Below are 17,647 nucleotides of genomic sequence, written 5' to 3' on the forward strand. Positions count from 1 at the left end.
ACCTTATGAACTGTAGCCTGGCCAGACTCCTCCACCCAAGAAATTCTCCAGGCAAGAATACTGGGCTGGGTTGCTATGCCCTCCTCCAGAGGATCTTCTCCACCCAGGGACTGAACAGGGATCTCCTGAATTGCAGGCAGGTTCTTTATTGTCTGAGCCCCCAAGCTTTAAGATCATGGGGGGATGTCCAAAATCTGGCCAAGTCGAGGCCCCTGGGCAGAGGACGGTGTAGACCCTCACACATCCATGATCACACACAGCACGACGGGATTGCACACAACACAGAGTCTGTGCATCTTTGTGTATTACTTCTTTGCCTTTATTAATCTCTGAACACGTTTTTTTCACGCTGGGCTCTTCCCCCCTTCCCCCTAATTTATCTGAGTGGCTGGAGGAAAGGGCTTTCTGGAGCAGAAGGGTTGGAAGGTGCCTGGTTAAATAAATCACGTCAAGCACATTCCTTCATAGCCAGACTTCTCAGGGCTTTTAATCTGCGAATATCCTGTGACTCTCCGAGAGCATGATGGTCAGCAGCGTTGGCACCTTCTCCAAGCGATAGCCATCAGCACGCCTGTGAACACCAGCTTTCTAATACAGCTCAGGCAAACCTAGTCTCCCGATACCATAATTTTTCAAGCAAAACTGTAAAAGAAAATGAAATGATATCTCCAAGAGTGAAAATGAAAACAAGTGTAATTAACGATGCTCATTGACAAGAAGGCGACAGGATCCGCTCTATCTTGGAGGCAGTTTCCAGTCTTCCGAGCGAGCTCTGTGCATTCTCTGGGCGGCCCCCTGCTCTCCCCCTAGGGGGCTGGAGGACAGGAGCCATCATCCTTCTCTGCTGAGGTCGTTGACATCCTGCAGCTGTGCGGTGGGGGCCTGCTCGGGAGTCGGCATCTGAACATCACCCAGCAGATTCCGTCAGTTTTCCTTTGCTGCGTAAAGTCACCAAAAGCTGCTGGAAAGAAAGTGAAAATGTAGTCACTCAGCCGTGTCCTACTCTGCGACCCCGTGGACTGTAGCCCGCCAGGCTCCTCTGTCCATGGGATTCTCTGGGTGAGAATACCAGAGTGGGTTGCCATTTCCTGTTCCAGGGGATCTTCCCGACCCAGGGATTGAACCCGGATCTCCTGCATTGCAGGCAGATTCTTCACTGTGTTAGTTCGTAATTTTTCAGTTCAGAGGGCCCTTCTCTGCTCAGGGTCCCACCTGGGGAAATTGGGTTCTTGGCTGGGCTTCCTTCCTTTCCAGAGGCTCAGGGAAGATTATGATTCCAAGTCCTACAGGCTGTTGGTGGAAGTCGTTTCCTTACGGCTGTAGGACTGAGGACTCTGGGTCCCAGAAGCCATCCACACTCCCTGCCATCTGAAATCCCCTTCCATCTTCAAAGCCAGCAGCAGAGGGACCCCCTCACGTGCGTCCCCCTGATGCTTCCAATCTCTTTCTTAAGGTAGAACCTTATCCCTTGTATGGGCTGACCTGATTAGGTCAGGCTCACCCTGGATAATCTCCAGATCTTGAAGTCAATTTATTTTGGACCTGAATTCCATCAACAAGCTCCAGTCACAGCAGCACCTAGGTTACTGTTTGAGTAACTGGGAGCCTATGTGTGTCCACTACAGGGTTGGGGGGCTGCGGTGGGAACCTGGGGCTGTTTCAGAGCTACCTCCTCACTCATTGCCTTTTATTGCCAAGACTTCGGGCTTCCCAGGTGGCTCAGTGGTAAAGAATCCACCTGCCAACGCAGGAGATGTCGAAGACATGGGTTTGCTCCCTGGGTCAGGAAGATCTCTGGAGAAAGAAATGGCAACTTACTCCAGTATTCTTGCCTGGGAAATCCCATGGACAGAGAAGCCCTTGGCTACAGTCCCTGGGGGTCACAAAGGGCCAGACACACCGGAGCATGCACACACCTGGATTGCACTGGCTTTAGACATTTTTATGCTACTGAGATATCCCGTGTGTGGCTGGGAAGATAAAAATGAGTCAGGAGAGACTTGGGTGCCTGTGTGTGTGCTGAGTTGCGCCCAACTCTTTGTGACCCCATGGATTGTATCCCACCAGGCTCCTCTGTCCAGGAGATTCTCCAAGCAAGAATACTACAGGGGGTTGTCATGCCCTCCTCTAGGGGATCTTCCCAACCCAAGGATCGAGTCCATGGCCCCAGCATTGGCAGACAGATTCTTTACCACTGAACCACATGGGAAGCCTTTGCTCTTGGCTAGGGGTAGTAGAATGGACAGGAAACCCAGAGAGCCGCCCAAGAGGCTGATGCTGACATCTTGGCAGGGTTCTGCCCGTTTCTGGCAAGGTCGCATTCCCCACAGCTGTTTGGCCCTGTTGTTCTGGGGATGGAAAGAATCTGTGTGGGGGCCCCGAGGTTGCCTTTTCTCTGAATGCTTTAATCACAGTCTATTTTAAGTTTCACTGTTATTTGTGGTTGACGAACATGCTCAATACATTGGGGCTGACGTAATAATTAACAGCCCTGGACTGATGTCCTTTACGGGGTGCTGACGCAACTCATGTTTTGTTTGCCCTCAGTGATGGTTGGAAAGAAAGCACCCACCCCAACCCCCCAACCCGAGACTTGCTAACCTGCGGAGCATCCCATGCCCCACCCTGCTTTTCTCCCCAGGCCAAACCTGATCTCCTTTACTGACTTCTGGACCTCAAGTTTGTGAAAGTCACTTGGTAAAGTTTTCACAAAATCTAGCAAGTGAAAGCTTTTAGTCAAACCAGGCTCCGTGGGGTTGGTGATAGGCTGGTAGGAGCTCCCCACTTTCAGCCAGTGTTGGGGGGAGAGTACTGACCCCGGAGGATGCCGCATCACTGTCCCCGCTCCCTTCGCCTTCACACCAAGCTCCTCTCTGCAGGATCCGTCAGCTTCCTCGTCCGCTGGTGGAAGCTGCCGTTTCCCACTTCTGCACGAGACAAGCTGGGCTTCTGTGGGGAAGACGAGACGAGCCCGGCTTCACGGTGTGCTCTGCTCCAGGGCTCCCCGTCCTGGCCAGCCCCTCCGCTCTGATGTCAGTGGTATGATGAGACTGGAGACGGGTCGGGCTCTTCCGCTCAGGCAGGACTCACTAATGTCATGGAGCTGCCTGCTTTTAATTTTCCACCACCTCCCAACTGTCTGTTTAGGAGTGTTGAAAGCCAAGCTCATTCATTGTTTCCGCCATTTACTGGTGACCGAAGCGGTTTCACGATCGTCTTATGAGGAGGAGAAAGGAATACAGACAGGGAAGAACTGCAGGGTGATGAGAAAGAGGGATTCTAAGCCTGGAAGAGAAATGCAAGATAATAAAAGTAGAATTGAAAACATCAGCCTATACAATGGGGGGAATCTAAATTTATCTCGTTGCTGAGAGTCCACTGTGAGAAATACAGTTTAGGGAAAACTGGGGGGCACTCCAGGATTTCTCAACAACTTTATCTAGCAGTTTGAAACGTGGGAAGCAGAGTGTGGGGGTGGTTTAAGGGGCTTCAGCCATCCCCTTGCTGCTAAAGAAACGTTCCAGCTGTGGGACAGGCTGCTGGGGTCTGTGCTGAGTGGCCTGTAGGACTTGCCCAGTCTTTGCTGACCGAGAAAGCAGAAGCGTTCCTGGACCACCTCTGATGCGGTGTCTTGTCCCGTCCACAGACTTCTTATTCCAGAGAAGAGGACACTGGCTCAGGAGTCAGTCACTGCAGGCTCTTCCCTGCTTGTTTTACTCTTCACTGCCCACGTGGGTATCCCGGGGGCATCTCATCCAGGCCACCTGAGCACAGCTGGAACCTTGCCCTTCCCGGCCGACAGCTCCCCTCGCTGCAGACCTGACCCCAGGAGGTGTTCATGGGTCACGCGTGTCCTCAGCTCCAGTGACAGGGCGGCCTCTCGGCTCCCCCTCTTTTATCTCCTCTTCTGACCAGGCTGCTTCTCCTCCCCGCCCCCCAGCCCCCGCACCTCTGCTGTCCTTCTTGCCCCCGAGACCTGGTGCCCTCAGAGGTGCCCAAGGAGGAAGCTTGAAACCGCAATAATGTCATGTTCTGCCCCTCCTCACAGCCCGGCAACAGCCCCCCATGCTGCTTGAAAGGAAATATTCTGGTGGCAGGAGGGCCTGCGTGCTTGGACGCCTGCTGAGACCACAGGCTCCCTTTCTGTTCGCAGGCTGGGCTGGGTCCCACCCCACCTGCGGATGTTTCCAGGCCCGGCCTCCACCTGCAGCTCCTTCCTGCAGGTCACCCCAAGGACACAGGTGTCTGTCCAAGTGTTTCCTCTCCAGGGAGGCTCCTTCCCACCACTGCCTGTGTGTGTGGGGGGAGCCTGCAGGGGCCCCCAGGGAAGGCGGCATCTGGTCTGGTACAGGTGATCCTGCAGAGGTTCGGTGAGAAAATGGTAAGTACCTTCCCGGATGTGTGTATCTGTGCTCGCTCAGTCATGTCCGATTCTTTGAGGCCCCATGGACTGTATGTAGCCCAGCAGGCTCCTCCGCCCATGGGATTTCCCAGGCAAGAACACTGGAGTGGGCGGCCACGCCCTCCTCCAGGGGATCTTCCCGATCCAGGGACCAAAGCCATGTGTTCTGCACTGTCAGGCAGAGTCTTTACCACTAGCACCACCTGGGAAGCCTTTTCACTTCCCTGATACAGTCAGGAACTTTAGCCACTCAAGCCTGAACTCAGGTAGGTTTTCATTCCCTAGTACCCATGCACGCAAGAGATCTGGAGCTGTGTTGTCCGGTGTGGTAGCCACCAGGCACGTTTGGCTACTGAAACATAAACTTAAATCAGTTAACATAAAATACAATTTCCACTCATCTTCTTGGGCTTCTCTGGTGGCTCAGATGGTAAAGAACCTGCCTGCTATGCAGGAGGAGACCTGGGTTCGATTCCTCGGTTGGGAAGATTCCCTGGAGAAGGAAAAGGCAACCCATTCCAGTATTCTTGTCTGGAGAATCCCATGGACAGGGGAGCCTGGCGGGCTACAGTCCATGGGGTCACAAAGCTCAATCGGACAGGACTGAGCGACTAACACACGTAACACACACACACACACACACACACACACAGAGTTAAATATTCAGTTCCTCCACCACACTGTGCACATTTCAGAAACTCTGTCATCACATGTGGCCAGTGGTTGCCTATTGTGCACTAAACGGTTTCGTTCCTCCTTGCACACTGCCCCCCACCAGTTCACATGTTGAAGTCCTAACCCACTGGGGTGGTATTTTGAGGTGATTATGTAGAGATGAGGTCATGAGGGTGGGGCCCCTGTGATGGGATTAGTGTCCTTCTAAGAGGAGGAAGAGAATTCCTCTTCAAGAAGTTCAGAGTCCACCAGGGCAGGACAGATGGGTGGATGCCATCTAATTAGCCCTGAGAGATGTTGGCACGGGTGCTGAGGACTTGAGCTGTGCCCGAATCCCGAGGACGCAGAGGTCACAGAGATCCTGCCCGTGCTGACTCTGAGCCGAGTTTTCAAGAATGAGCAGGAGCTGTCAGGTAAGACTGAGCGTGGAAATGAGGGGCTAACATTACTGAGTGTCCTGGAAGCAAATGTAAACATTGAGGGCCTCAGGAGGGCGTGCAAAGCCCTGAATTCTGTGTTTGCTGCCTCTCGTCCTCTCCCCACTTCCTTAAAGGGAAAGAGCAGGATGCTTTTGTTCTTTGGCGAGATCGACGTATTCAGGTTCCTGACTTACGATGGATGGTTTGACCTAGGATTTTTCGACTGTATGATGGCACAAAATGTCTCTATGTTCAGTAGGGACCACACTTTGAACTTGGATCTCTTCCCTGGCTGGTGATACATGTCGTAGTACTCTCTTGTGAGGCTGGTCAGCGTCTGCGAGTCATAGCTGCCAGTTAACCCAAAAATCATGACGGTCGACGTGATACATTGACAACCATCCTGTGCCCAGATAGCTTCCAGCACAGTGCTCAATAATTACCTGAGATGGTCCACACTTCATTATAAAATAGCCTTTGCGTTAGATGATTTTTCACAACCATCTTTTAACGTATGTGATCTGCTCACGTTTAAGGTAGGCTAGGCTAAGCTATGTTTGGTAGAGAGGAGAAGGGGTGGGGGGCGACAGAGGATGAGATGGTTGGATGGCATCACCGATTGTATGGACACGATTCTGAGCAAGCTCTGGGAGATAGTGAAGGACAGGGAAGCCTGGTGCGCTGTAGTCCATAGAGTGGCAAAAAGTTGGACAAGACGGAAACAGCCTAGCACACGTGTGAGTGGGGTGGCAAGCGGGTGGGAGCCATCTGAATGTAGGTGCGCCTTGGAAACTGCAGAAGAAGGAGGAAGGGGCATGACAGGTCAGAGACGCCGAAGCCGCTCACCCAGAGAACAGGCTCTGTACCCAGCTCCCAGAGGTGTCCGTGCTGCCCACAGGGAAACCAGGGCAGTGCAGCGGGCTTGTGCAGAGCAGAGGGCTTCTCCTCGCCCAGTCTGTGCGCAGCTTTCCCAGCCCTGTGGAAGCGGCTCTGCTGCCACTCCTTGTTGGGCTGGAGACGATACGACAGCTGGGCTTCACGGGGAGGAAATGTTGGCAGTGACACCAACTTTAAATTGATATTAATGTCAGGGTTGCTTTTTATAGTTTCCCTGAAGGATTTAGCAACAATAGACATGAAGGCAAGCTTCGCGGTACCTGAACTCGAATCAAGCTTGCATTTTTCGAACACGTATTTAATTTGGTTTTGGCACAGAGTCCCTGTTTTCTTGGGTTTTACATCATTATGAGGTTGCATGGATACACTCTAACAAAACATCATCTATAATCAAATGAGGCTCACAGAAGAACAAAATGCATGCCAATTCCAACTAATCTTCGCCTTTATGGGAATAGCTATTTGCTATCAATGATTAGCCAAGCATCTGTGTCAACACTTCCTGAGCTGGAGATAGAGACATTGTTAATCACCACATTTACAGTGATATTTCTAGCTCCATAGAGGGGGAAATGCTCATCACAAACAAATGTCTCAACTAACCTCTTCGGAGTAAAATCTACTCTTCTAATTACTTATGGTAATTAAAAGACACAGACATTTGCATGGGATGCATATACGTGTGTGTGTGTGTGTGTGTGTATGTGTGTGTGTGTTAAGCAAATAGATTTTGCTTTGTTTCACACTAAACTTTCTAAGAAAATGACCTCTAGTCACTCTTACGGGGTCGTCTTAGGGGTAAAATATTTTCTTTTCCCCACTGCACAGAGGCAAATGGTTTCAACTACCCCTCTAACCCAGGCTTCATTCAGCATTTTCTGCTTTGAAAAGAGTGCCTTTGAGGATGGTTTATGGGATTAATGATGACAAAAATTCCAATAATTGAATTCATTGTACAACAGTCGACATCTGCACTTCATCTCTCCACAGATACGCAGCAGCTCTCAGTGTTTGCTGTGAGGAGTGTGTTTCTCCTGGTGATCACAAATACACAGCTGCCAGACAAAGCTTCCCACCGAAGCTTATGCTTGGGACTGTGAGGGTGGGGGCCACTGTGTGAACCATAACTGGGGCAGACTGTTGCTCAGTCGCTAAAGTTGTGTCCAACTCTGCGACCCTACAGAGTGCAGCACACCAGGCTTCCCTGTCCTGCACTATTTCCTGGAGTTTGCTCAGACTCATGTCCCTTGAGCTGGTGATGCCATCCAGCCATCTCATCCTCCTGCCCTCAGTCTTTCCCACCATCAGGGTCTTTTCCAATGAGTTAGTTCTTCACATCAGGTGGCCAAAGTATTGGAGCTTCAACTTCAGCCTCAGTCCTTCCAATGGATATTCAGGGTTGATTTCCTTTAGGATTGACTGGTTTGATCTCCTTGCAATCCGAGGGACTCTCAAGAGTCTGGGAGCTGCCTTTTGTGCACGGCTTCACCTCTTGCTGAGGCTGTACTCTGCCGGTGATCTATGTGTCCATGTGTGACATCCTGTCCATGTGTGTGATCTGTTCTGTCCACTGTGATGTCTGTTACTGTCGTCCTTTCGCAGAGTTGACACTGCAGGAAGGTGTGGCGAGAGATCTGAGCATGTGGGCAGCTGGACTACTTTCTCAGATTTAGAAGCAGTCACAGGTGGAGGTGAAGGAAAGGCAGGATGTGCTGCCTGGCTTCGTGGGCGAGCCTGATGTCTCTCCTCTCTGTTTTCCTGCGCCAGAGAATTCCATGCCAAGGGCGGCAATTTCTAAGCCATCTGCATCGACTGAAAGTGCCCATTGATGTGGACTTAGCAGCTGTCTGTTTTGTCAGCTGCACCCTCTGCAGGCCTGGGAGGCCTCCCCAACCCTCCGAGGAGGTCAACGTGAAAACTTTGAGTCATCGGATCAACTCTCTTTAAACCTAGAGACAAATTCCTGGAGTTTAATAAAATGAAGTTTTAAATAAAATGAGTTTTTCTTCTTAAATGTCTGTCCCTATTGAATTTGGCTTCCTCTTAAGACCCTGAACTGTGGTGTGGGAGAAAAGGGGATGGAGAGAGAGGAGCCCTTGCCATTCCAGCCCCCGAGTCCAGTGGGTCTTTTGAATTAACAGTGCCAATGGGACGGAATCCAATTTCAGATTTGACCTCACTCTGGACAAGCAGTCTTGTTTCTTCAAGTCTGCCTTTTTGTTTGGTAAAAGTTCACCTTTGAGGCACTTTGTGTGTGTGTGTGTGTGTGTGTGTGTGTGTGTCTCTGATTCTTTTTGACCCCATGGAGCGTAGCCTGCCAGGCTCTTCTGTCCAAGGGATTCTCCAGGCAAGAATGCTGGAGTAGGTTGCCATTTCTTTCTCCAGGGGATCTTTCCAACCCAGGGATTGAACCTGGGGCTCCTGCACTGCAGGCGGATTCTTTACCACTGAGCCACCTGCAAACCCCACAAGGTGCATTATCATGAAGCAAAACCAGTGGAGGCCACTCAAATACGTCTCGGCAGAGTCTGCCGAAGGCTTGCAAGTCTCTTCCCAAACCGATTCTTCCTGCTTGGGAGAATTCACTTAGGCTGAAATCATCTTATTTCCAACTGGGGTTGCCATCAGCTCCTGCCATCTCAAGGTCAGAGAGCTCTTAGCCCAACTCTCTGGGCTTTCCCCCTTTGGGTTCATTAAAAACGATTAGGTTTTTCTGATTTGTCTCATTTAACCAGGAAAACCATTCCCTTTACTGAAAACTGACAGCAGAGGTGACTGGTTTCTATTTTCTTTCAAACTTGGTGAATCTGGAAGCCAGGAGACACGGCTGAGTGACCCCTGGCCTCTTGCCCGGACGACTCTCCTCCGCAGCACGAGCGCCGGAAGTGCCTGCCTCCCTGCCTCGGAACGCAAGTGCGAAAGGCAAGTGCGAAGCAGAGGCTCGGCCCAGCATCTCGCGGAAGCAGGCGTGTGAGTCGGCACCGAAATGGCGAGGAGACAGGAGTGTGACGGGACAGGGCGCTCGGGTGCTCAGACAGGTTTCCCTGAGACGGGCGCACTTGCTGTTGTTCTCAATGATGTTATCACCCGTCACATCGCCCCCGCTGGTGGGACTCCTGCCCCCAGTTGTATTTGTGACTTCACTGCATGCTCACTGGGCAGCAGCCCTTCCCCATCACTCTGTAGGAAGGACGGGGCCCTGCGTCAAAGTGCCCCCCTCATTGACTCATACCACCCACTTCCGCTCTACTTGGGTTCTCACAAGATGAACCGCAGACGCCTACATCTAGCATTCTTTTAGAATACAGACTTGTTATTGCTTTGAAATTCTTTCTTTGGAAAATGCTATTTATTGCTAACAAACTGGTGGGCATAAGAAAACACAGTATTTTTTTAGATTAATTAATTTATTTAATTGGAGGCTAATTACTTTACAATATTTTGGTGGTTTTTGCTGTGCATTGACATGAATCAGCCATGGGTGTCCATGTGGCCCCATCCTGAACCCCCTCCCACCTCCCTCCCCATCCCATCCCTCTGGGTTATCCCAGTGCACCAGCCCTGAGCACCTGTATCATGCATCAAACCTGGACTGGCGATCTGTTTCACAAATGATAATATACATGTTTCAGTGCTGTTCCCTCAAATCATCCCACCCTCGCCTTCTCCCAGAGAAGTCCAAAAGTCTGTTATTTACGTCTGTGTCTCTTTTGCTGTCTTGCCGTACAGGGTCATCGTTACCATCTTTCTAAATTCCATGTATATGCGTTAGTATACTGAATTGGTGTTTTTCTTTCTGGCTTACTTCACTCTGTATAATGGGCTCCAGTTTCATCCACCTCATTAGAACTGATTCAAATGCATTCTTTTTAATGGCTGAGTAATACTCCATTGTGTATATGTACCGCAGCTTTCTTATCCATTCGTCTGCCAATGGACATCTAAGTTGCTTCCATGTCCTGGCTATTGTAAACAGCGCTGCGATGAACACTGGAGTACACGTGTCTCTTTCAATTCTGGTTTCCACAGTATTCTTTCTTGCCGAACATGTGGGTTCATTTCAACTTGTGGCAGGAATGTACATTACTCGCTTTGAATGAACTGAGACGGCCCTGCCGTTTTTAAAGGTGAGGAAATTTTCATTCGGACTCAGTTAGCTATGATAGAAACATAAAATGAGAGTTTATTCTCTTGAGTGTCCAATAAGAATTCAGTTACTTTGGGAGATTATATTCAAAAACTTGGGACTTTGGAGAAGCCTGGGGTGAGCTGGTTGAGGGCAGGTGCCTGTCTGGGAGGGGCGTGTTGAGCTGACGGCTGAGAAATGAAGGATTGAAGAGGCGGAGGGGGTGAGGTGGGTATCTGAGGGGGGCGAAGAGCATTCATCGTGTCTGTGTCCACTGTGCATCGACCCTGATGTCTGTCAGCATCCGCTCAGGAGTCAGCCTGAGGGGCCCTGGCCGGTCCTCCAGTCCCACATGCCACCCTGCTGTGGTCCCGCAGGGTCTCCAGAGTCCCAGGGAGATTTAGCTGCTTCTGTCCTGGGTATCCTCAGGCTGCCCAGGTGGCAACGGGGTAAAGAACCTGCCTTCCGAGGCAGGAAATGCAAGAGAATGCGGGTTCCATGCCTCGGTTGGGAAGATCCCCTGGAGAAGGAAATGACAACCCACTCCAGTTTTCTTGCCTAGAGAATCCGATGGATGGAGGAGCCTGGCGGGCTACAGTCCATGGAGTCACAAAGAGTCAGACACGACTGACGACGGAGCACACAGCAAACAGCAAACAGCTCCTGGGCGTCCTCACCCTGGCGACGCCCGAGGGCCCAGACCCAGCCCGCTCTCTCCTGCATGCTGTGTGCAGCATACGGCCCGTTCTCTGTGCTCACCGCTCCGCATCTCTGCTTCTCCTCTGGGCTGAGCTGTGAAGCCCCAGTCTCTGGGTGCCCTTGCATCTGCTACAGAGAGTAACACATAGTAGGTGCTTGGCAGACCTCAGCTAAGGGGATGGAAGGAATCCCCACAGGATGCCACCTCGTTGAGTCTCAGACTCTCACATGGTGGAGAGATGTGAGCACAAGTATCCCAGAGAAAACCTTGTTGAGATGAGGAGCTCGGCGTCTCATTAACCCCTTCTTGAAAATAACCGAGTATTTTAAAACTCACTGATTTTCCCAACCATTTCCTTTTATTAGGCTCTTCTTCTGAGACGGCAACATGACTCACTTCTGGACAGAAGCGATCCACCCCTTCCTCTGCTGACTTTTGTCCCCCACCCCCATCAAGGGCCCTGGCTTCTTTTCATCTCGTGTCTTCTTTCCTCCCCAAGTACAGGACCACTTGCATCTGCTCGCTCGGCCTCTCCCTGTGATTTTCCTCTTTCTCTTCCACCCAGTCCTCTTGTTCTCCTCTCCCACACCCACAAACACTCACATCCCTCTTCCCTGCACTTAGGCCGGCTCCACACTCTCAGGCTAGCACTCCCCCGTTGCAGCTGGAGAGAGCTGGCTCATAGTTTGGGAGAGTAGGTCACCATGGCTTGTCTATACAGCTGGGCTTCTGGCAGGGCCCCGGAACCACTAATCCCACCCCTTATGGTGGAGCCCACAGTTTAGGCTCATATCCATTTTCCAGGCATGCTCACCATCCTAGTAACATGACGCATTCACAATCAAGCCCAAACACAAGTCACCTAGCTCTGTAACCCAGCACCCACTTCCAAATGTCTTCCTGCAGTTTCTGTAACCCTGGTGGGGGCCCTGGACTCTGAAAAGACCCTTATAGGTGGCGGGAGTGGCTGCCTTGTAACCATGGTAACCAGTGATGATGAGGTCTGGGGACTCAAGCTTGGCTGAGTGCATGGGGCCGTTCTTGGGATGATGGGTAGCGCCTGCCACTTTGGGGCAGAGGAGCCTGGCATGCTGGCCTCTTTCTGGCCACACTTTGTGATGGCACTAGACACACCTAATATGGAATCTGATGGGTGAAACAGGGCCTGGGGATTGGGTCCAAACCCGAAGAATGTCCAAGGCATGCCAGAAGGGAGTTGGGGATTAGGTAATAGGGAGGGGAAGGGGCTAGTCCAGGACTGGACTCTCTGTCCATCTGCGGTCACCAACAGTCATGGTTGGCTGAGGTCGATGTGGAGGCAAGGCCAGAGCTGTCAAAATAACATCTCTGCTTGAACACAGACCACGTAGGCGTGGGGTGTCTGAGCAGAAACTGACTTTCAAGCTAGTGTAGGATTCACAGGGTCAACCAGTTGCCCAAGGTCACAGAGAACGGGACCTGTCTCCAAGCTCCCTTCCTTTCAAGCAGCCTTTTTCCTACTTTAAAAAAATATTTATTTATTTGGCCCCTGGTTTTACTTGTGGCACTCTGGTTCTTTTTTTTTTTTTTTTTTTTTAATTTTGGCATGCAGGGTATTTAGCTGTGGCATGTGGAATCTAGTTCCCCAACCAGGGACTGAACCCAGGCCCCCTGCACTGGGAGGGCAGAGTCTCAGCCACTGGACAACCAGGGAAGTCCCCCTATTTTTTTTTTAATTGCCACAGTGCAGACAGGTGAGCCTGATGCAAGGGCCACGCTGACTGCGCCTCTACGCATTTCACAGCTGCCCCCCATCAGTCTCGGCTGGGGCTGTGACACAGTTTTGTGGTTGGAAACTTTACATTCCAGGGTCCCTTAGAAGAAAAGAACAACTCATTTGCAGCACCTGAGCACAGTGAGCAGGCAATTAGCCGAACACTCTTGTGTCTGAGCAGATGTGTGCAGGAGGATCTGCTTAATGCTCCCGGGACCCCCTCCTTTGCCTCTCCAGTCTGTCAGCTCAGAAGCTGCCCTGTTCTTTTCCGAGTGCATCTGGATGGCCCTCTAGGTTAGCCCAGGGGTGGAAACCTGGTCATCTAGGAAATGCTGAGTCTTTCCTGAGGGTTTCTGAGCAGGAGTTCCCCAGGCTGGAGGCTGAGTCACAGGAGCCAAGGGCGCTCCGGGTGCCAGGCTTCCTGCCCTTCGGAGGAACAGGCTGGGCTCACAGTGGCCCAGTGAGAGAAGCAAGGATGAGGTCCTGAAACTGAGGAAGCGGGGCAGCATTTATATCTGGGGATCAACGCCCTCTGGGGTTCAGAACCACCACTCCACTTTCAGAGGTTGACTGTTTGACTCTTGCTTGGATTCCATTGATCAATTAATTGATGTTTTGCTTACGCTCATTCGAGTCAAGCTTTCTGTTTCTTGCCACCAAAGGAGTTCTGTTTAACTAAGAGATTTCAATTCTAGACTCTAAGCACTCACTAAAGAGAACTCTCTTCACAGATTGGAAATAAACCCAATAGAAGTCAACTTCCTTGTTTTAGGTATAAAAACAGGTATAAAAGTGGCAGATCCCAGGCTTGGGTCAGAGAAAGTAGAAGATGAACTTGGGACTTATTACTATGTCAGAAAACAAGAAAAATGGTGAAAAAAAATGAGGTGGGTCCTTGGTACAAGGACACAGTGCAGATGCCACAGGAAGGAGGTCTCAGCAGAAACGTCTGGGTCAGTTTTCACTCTAATATCACTGAGGATGGTGATGAGTTTTTGCAAAAATCCCTGTGTCCATGTCAACAATAATTGTTGTTGTTTAGTTTCTAAGCCTTGTCTGACTCTTTGAAACCCCATGGACTGTAGCATGCCAGGCTCCTCTGTCCATGGAATTCTCCAGGCAAGAATACTACAGGGCTATGTCCTTCTCCAGGGGCATCTTCTTGACCCAGGAATCAAACCTACGTCTCCTTCTTGGCAGGTAGATTCTTTACCACTGAGCCACCAGGCCATCACCTGAGAATAAATCGATACACAAAATAAGAAGCGGGGAAGGATGAGCTCTCACCCGCTGTGGCATGATCGTGCAGCTGATAAAGTAGAGGGAGGGCTGGACTGGAAGGTCTTCACTCGGTGGCCATCCCTGTACAGAGCGGCTCAGGCAAGGTCATCAGTGATGCTCAGGGCGTCATCAGTGATGCTCAGATCTCAGGGGCGGGGATGGATTTGGATGAGGAGCAGGACGCTGGCATGTCTTAATGTGGCTTCTCACAATTACCTTGTTCAAAATCAGGGAAAAGCTAGTAACTACGGAGTGAGAAATGGGACCACACAATCACTTGCCGAACAAACGGCCTCGGCGTCGAGGGCAGACCACACCCTGCACTGTGGGTGTGACGCATGATATTCAGCATCCCTCTCAAGGAGCACGGCCCAGCTCTATGTGAGCAATCATTGGCAAACAGTCCCTTCAAGCAAGACGGGTAGGATTCTGAACTGTCTTAGGTGAAAGGGGATCGGAAGACGGGATAACCGGATGCAGGAAATGGTCCTAGAACTGATTCCTTTACTGGAGGGGGGAATGCATAAGGGACATTACAGTAAGGCCCCTGCATAAGAGCTTCAAGTTGCAAACTTTCAAAGATGTGGGAGCGCCCCGTGTGCCAGCTGTTGTACTGCTCTACCGTATTTTCAAGGCACTGTATGTAGATTAAAATGTTTGCTTCATTTTTTGTGTTTGTTTTTTATGTATTATTTATGTGAAAAAAATATTATAAACCTATTACAGTACAATACTATATGGCCTTGTGTTATTTTGTACCTAGGCTAAATTTATTGGACTTATAAACAAACGTACTATCAGAATGGAACTCATTAGTATGCGGGGGACTTACTGTATAGGATTAATTGTCAAAATTAAAATATAGATAATGGGCTAGATGAAGCAATTGCATCAATGTTAAATTTACTGCAGTTGATAATTGTACCACAGTTACACAAAAGCACACCCATTATTAGGGGTAAGAAGCTAGTCTCAGATGGTTCAGAGAATATAATATTAATATGTACACACATATTTCAGAGAAGGCGATGACACCCCACTCTTGCCTGGAAAATCCCATGGATGGAGGAGCCTGGTAGGCTGCAGTCCATGGGGTCGCGAAGAGTCGGACACAACGAAGTGACTTCACTTTCACTTTTCACTTTCATCCACTGGAGAAGGAAATGGCAGCCCACTCCAGTGTTCCTGCCTGGAGAATCCCAGGGACGGGGGAGCCTGGTGGGCTGCCGTCTATGGGGTCGCACAGAGTCGGACATGACTGAAGCGACTTAGCAGCAGCAGCAGCAGCAGCAGCAACACATTTAGACAGAGAGAGAACAAATGCCAAAGCAGATGGGGAAAAATGGAAATAAAATCTGATTCTGAGGAGAGGGCACACAAGTCTTCTGGTTCAATTTTTAAAATGTTTTCTCTAATTTAAAAATGATTTCCCAATAAAAACAGCAAAAGTGGTGCAATCTATCCCCCAGGAAGAAAACCCAGATCTGCAGGGGCAGTGAGTCACCCAGACACCCCGGGGCTTCCTCAGGGATTTGCTGTTTGAGTTCAGCAAGGTGGTGACAGGCTGGGCCTGAGGGCATCGCTTTTCTGCCTCCTGCTTGGCGATTTTATCTTTGCCAGGGTGTTTCTTTCGATTAACCTCCAGGTAGCAGAGGGTGAAAACAGCCCAGCCTTGTGCCAAGAATAAGGCTTGGCTCTCCTGCAGCCTCAGAAAAACTGTAAATAAACCAAAACACAGGGGACATTATTCGATCTGGAAAAGGGTTACTTAAGTATTCCAGGATGTTGGAAACAAAAGATACTTTAAATACCACGAGGCCTTCAAGAGTGACTTAGAGGATGTAATTCTGCCCAATACTAGCTGAAATCATTTGGAAGGAAAACACAGCTAAGAACTTAAGCCCTGAATGTAAGAGGGAGGGCCAGTGTCCTAGACCCCAAGATTTCAGGGATCTTCAGTTTTAAGTGGATGAAAATGGAATCAGCGAACATCTGAGAAGCCCTGAGCTCCTCCCTGTTACCGAGTCCAAGCTTGCTCTGCTCGCCACAGGCAAGACCAGTGAATCTGAGAGACGAACGAGGTGTTGAGCCAAGGAATTCAACTTCGTTCTGAAAGCTGGCTGACCAAGAAGATGGCAGACTAACCTCTCAAAGTGACCGTCTGGGATCCAGATGCCAGGCTGTCTTATGGATCAGAGGTCCGGGAGGTGAGGAGACACAGCGAAGAGGCCATTCAGTCCTGTAGGTACCTCCTAGAATGGCGAGCCTCAGGCAGGGGAGAGCATTAATTTCTTCCTTCCTGCCATCCACAGGAGGACAGGCTTCTGAACAAAGACACAACAGTCAGGCAGAGGGCAGGGTGATCTGAGGCAAACCATTCTATGTGATTATAATAAAAAAAGCAGCCAAAGGCACAGATCTAGCAGGGAAGAGTCAACACTGGCTCGTCCCTGTTACATCATGGCTGCATCAGCCACTCCTGCGTGCATGCCTTGGTTGCCCCTGGCAGCACGGGAGCTGCGAGAGCTGCGTCATTGCCCTGTGGCTAGGCTAAAGGCACAACAACAGCCATTCCCACGGGGGGGCCCTCGGCCAGCAGCATCGGCGTCAGCTGGGAATACGAGAAACGCCAACGTCAGCCCCCACGCAAACCTGCCAAGTCCGAGCTCTGGGTGTGTTAACAAGCCCTTGGGTGGTTCTGCGTTCACTGCAGAGTGACAGCCGCTGGGCTCCGGCTCCCTTCCAAGCTTGCATTTCCAGCGGAATGTCAGTTGCTCAAGCAGCCAGGTTTTAATTCACTTCTATCTCTCCCTGTAAACCTGGGGAGAGGAAGTCACATTCCTGTGCCTTTTGGTAAATTTAGGGATCTTCTCACTTTCTGTTTTCTTTTTCTTGTTGTTTGTTTATTCAAAGTTACATCAAACCGGGCTTATCTAACTCGAAAGGGTTTGCTCAACCTTGGAACTTGGATGCAGACGTCAGAAAAGTCTTCGCAAGGCCTGAGGAGCAAAGACCAAAGTCGAGGTCAGAAATTAGAAGCTGTGAGAGAACAAGCCAGTGTTTGCCAGTGGGGGGCGGGGGAAGGAGTGATGGTGGGGGGTTAAGAAGCACAAACCACTACGTGTAGAGGGAGGGGGCTTGTGTGGGCCTGTGCCCACTCATGTTGGTGTATGGGAGAAACTAACGCAATACTGTAAGGCAAGCATCTTGCAATAAAAATTTAAAAAAGAAGCAATAAATGTATGTTGTTCAGCACAGGGAAATATAGCCATTATTTTGTAATAACTTCATTTTTAAAATTTTTTATTGGAATATAATTGATTAACAATGTTATGTTAGTTTCAGGTGTACAGCAAAGTGGTTCACTTATACATGTACACGTATCTGATATTAC

General features: G+C 50.2%; 1 long non-coding RNA gene across 1 annotated transcript; it reads right to left on the reverse strand.

Annotated features, from left to right (window-relative positions):
- Window positions 1-320: 320 nt before the first annotated feature.
- Window positions 321-16,608, reverse strand: LOC138094634 (uncharacterized). The gene is made up of 3 exons (XR_011146258.1): window positions 16,399-16,608; window positions 2,817-3,285; window positions 321-958 (listed from the first exon to the last, which is right to left on the reverse strand). It is a non-coding gene; the product is annotated as an uncharacterized lncRNA (long non-coding RNA).
- Window positions 16,609-17,647: the final 1,039 nt, after the last annotated feature.

Source organism: Capricornis sumatraensis, chromosome 18 (genome assembly GCF_032405125.1).
Source record: "Capricornis sumatraensis isolate serow.1 chromosome 18, serow.2, whole genome shotgun sequence".
In the NCBI taxonomy this organism is placed as follows: domain Eukaryota; kingdom Metazoa; phylum Chordata; class Mammalia; order Artiodactyla; family Bovidae; genus Capricornis; species Capricornis sumatraensis.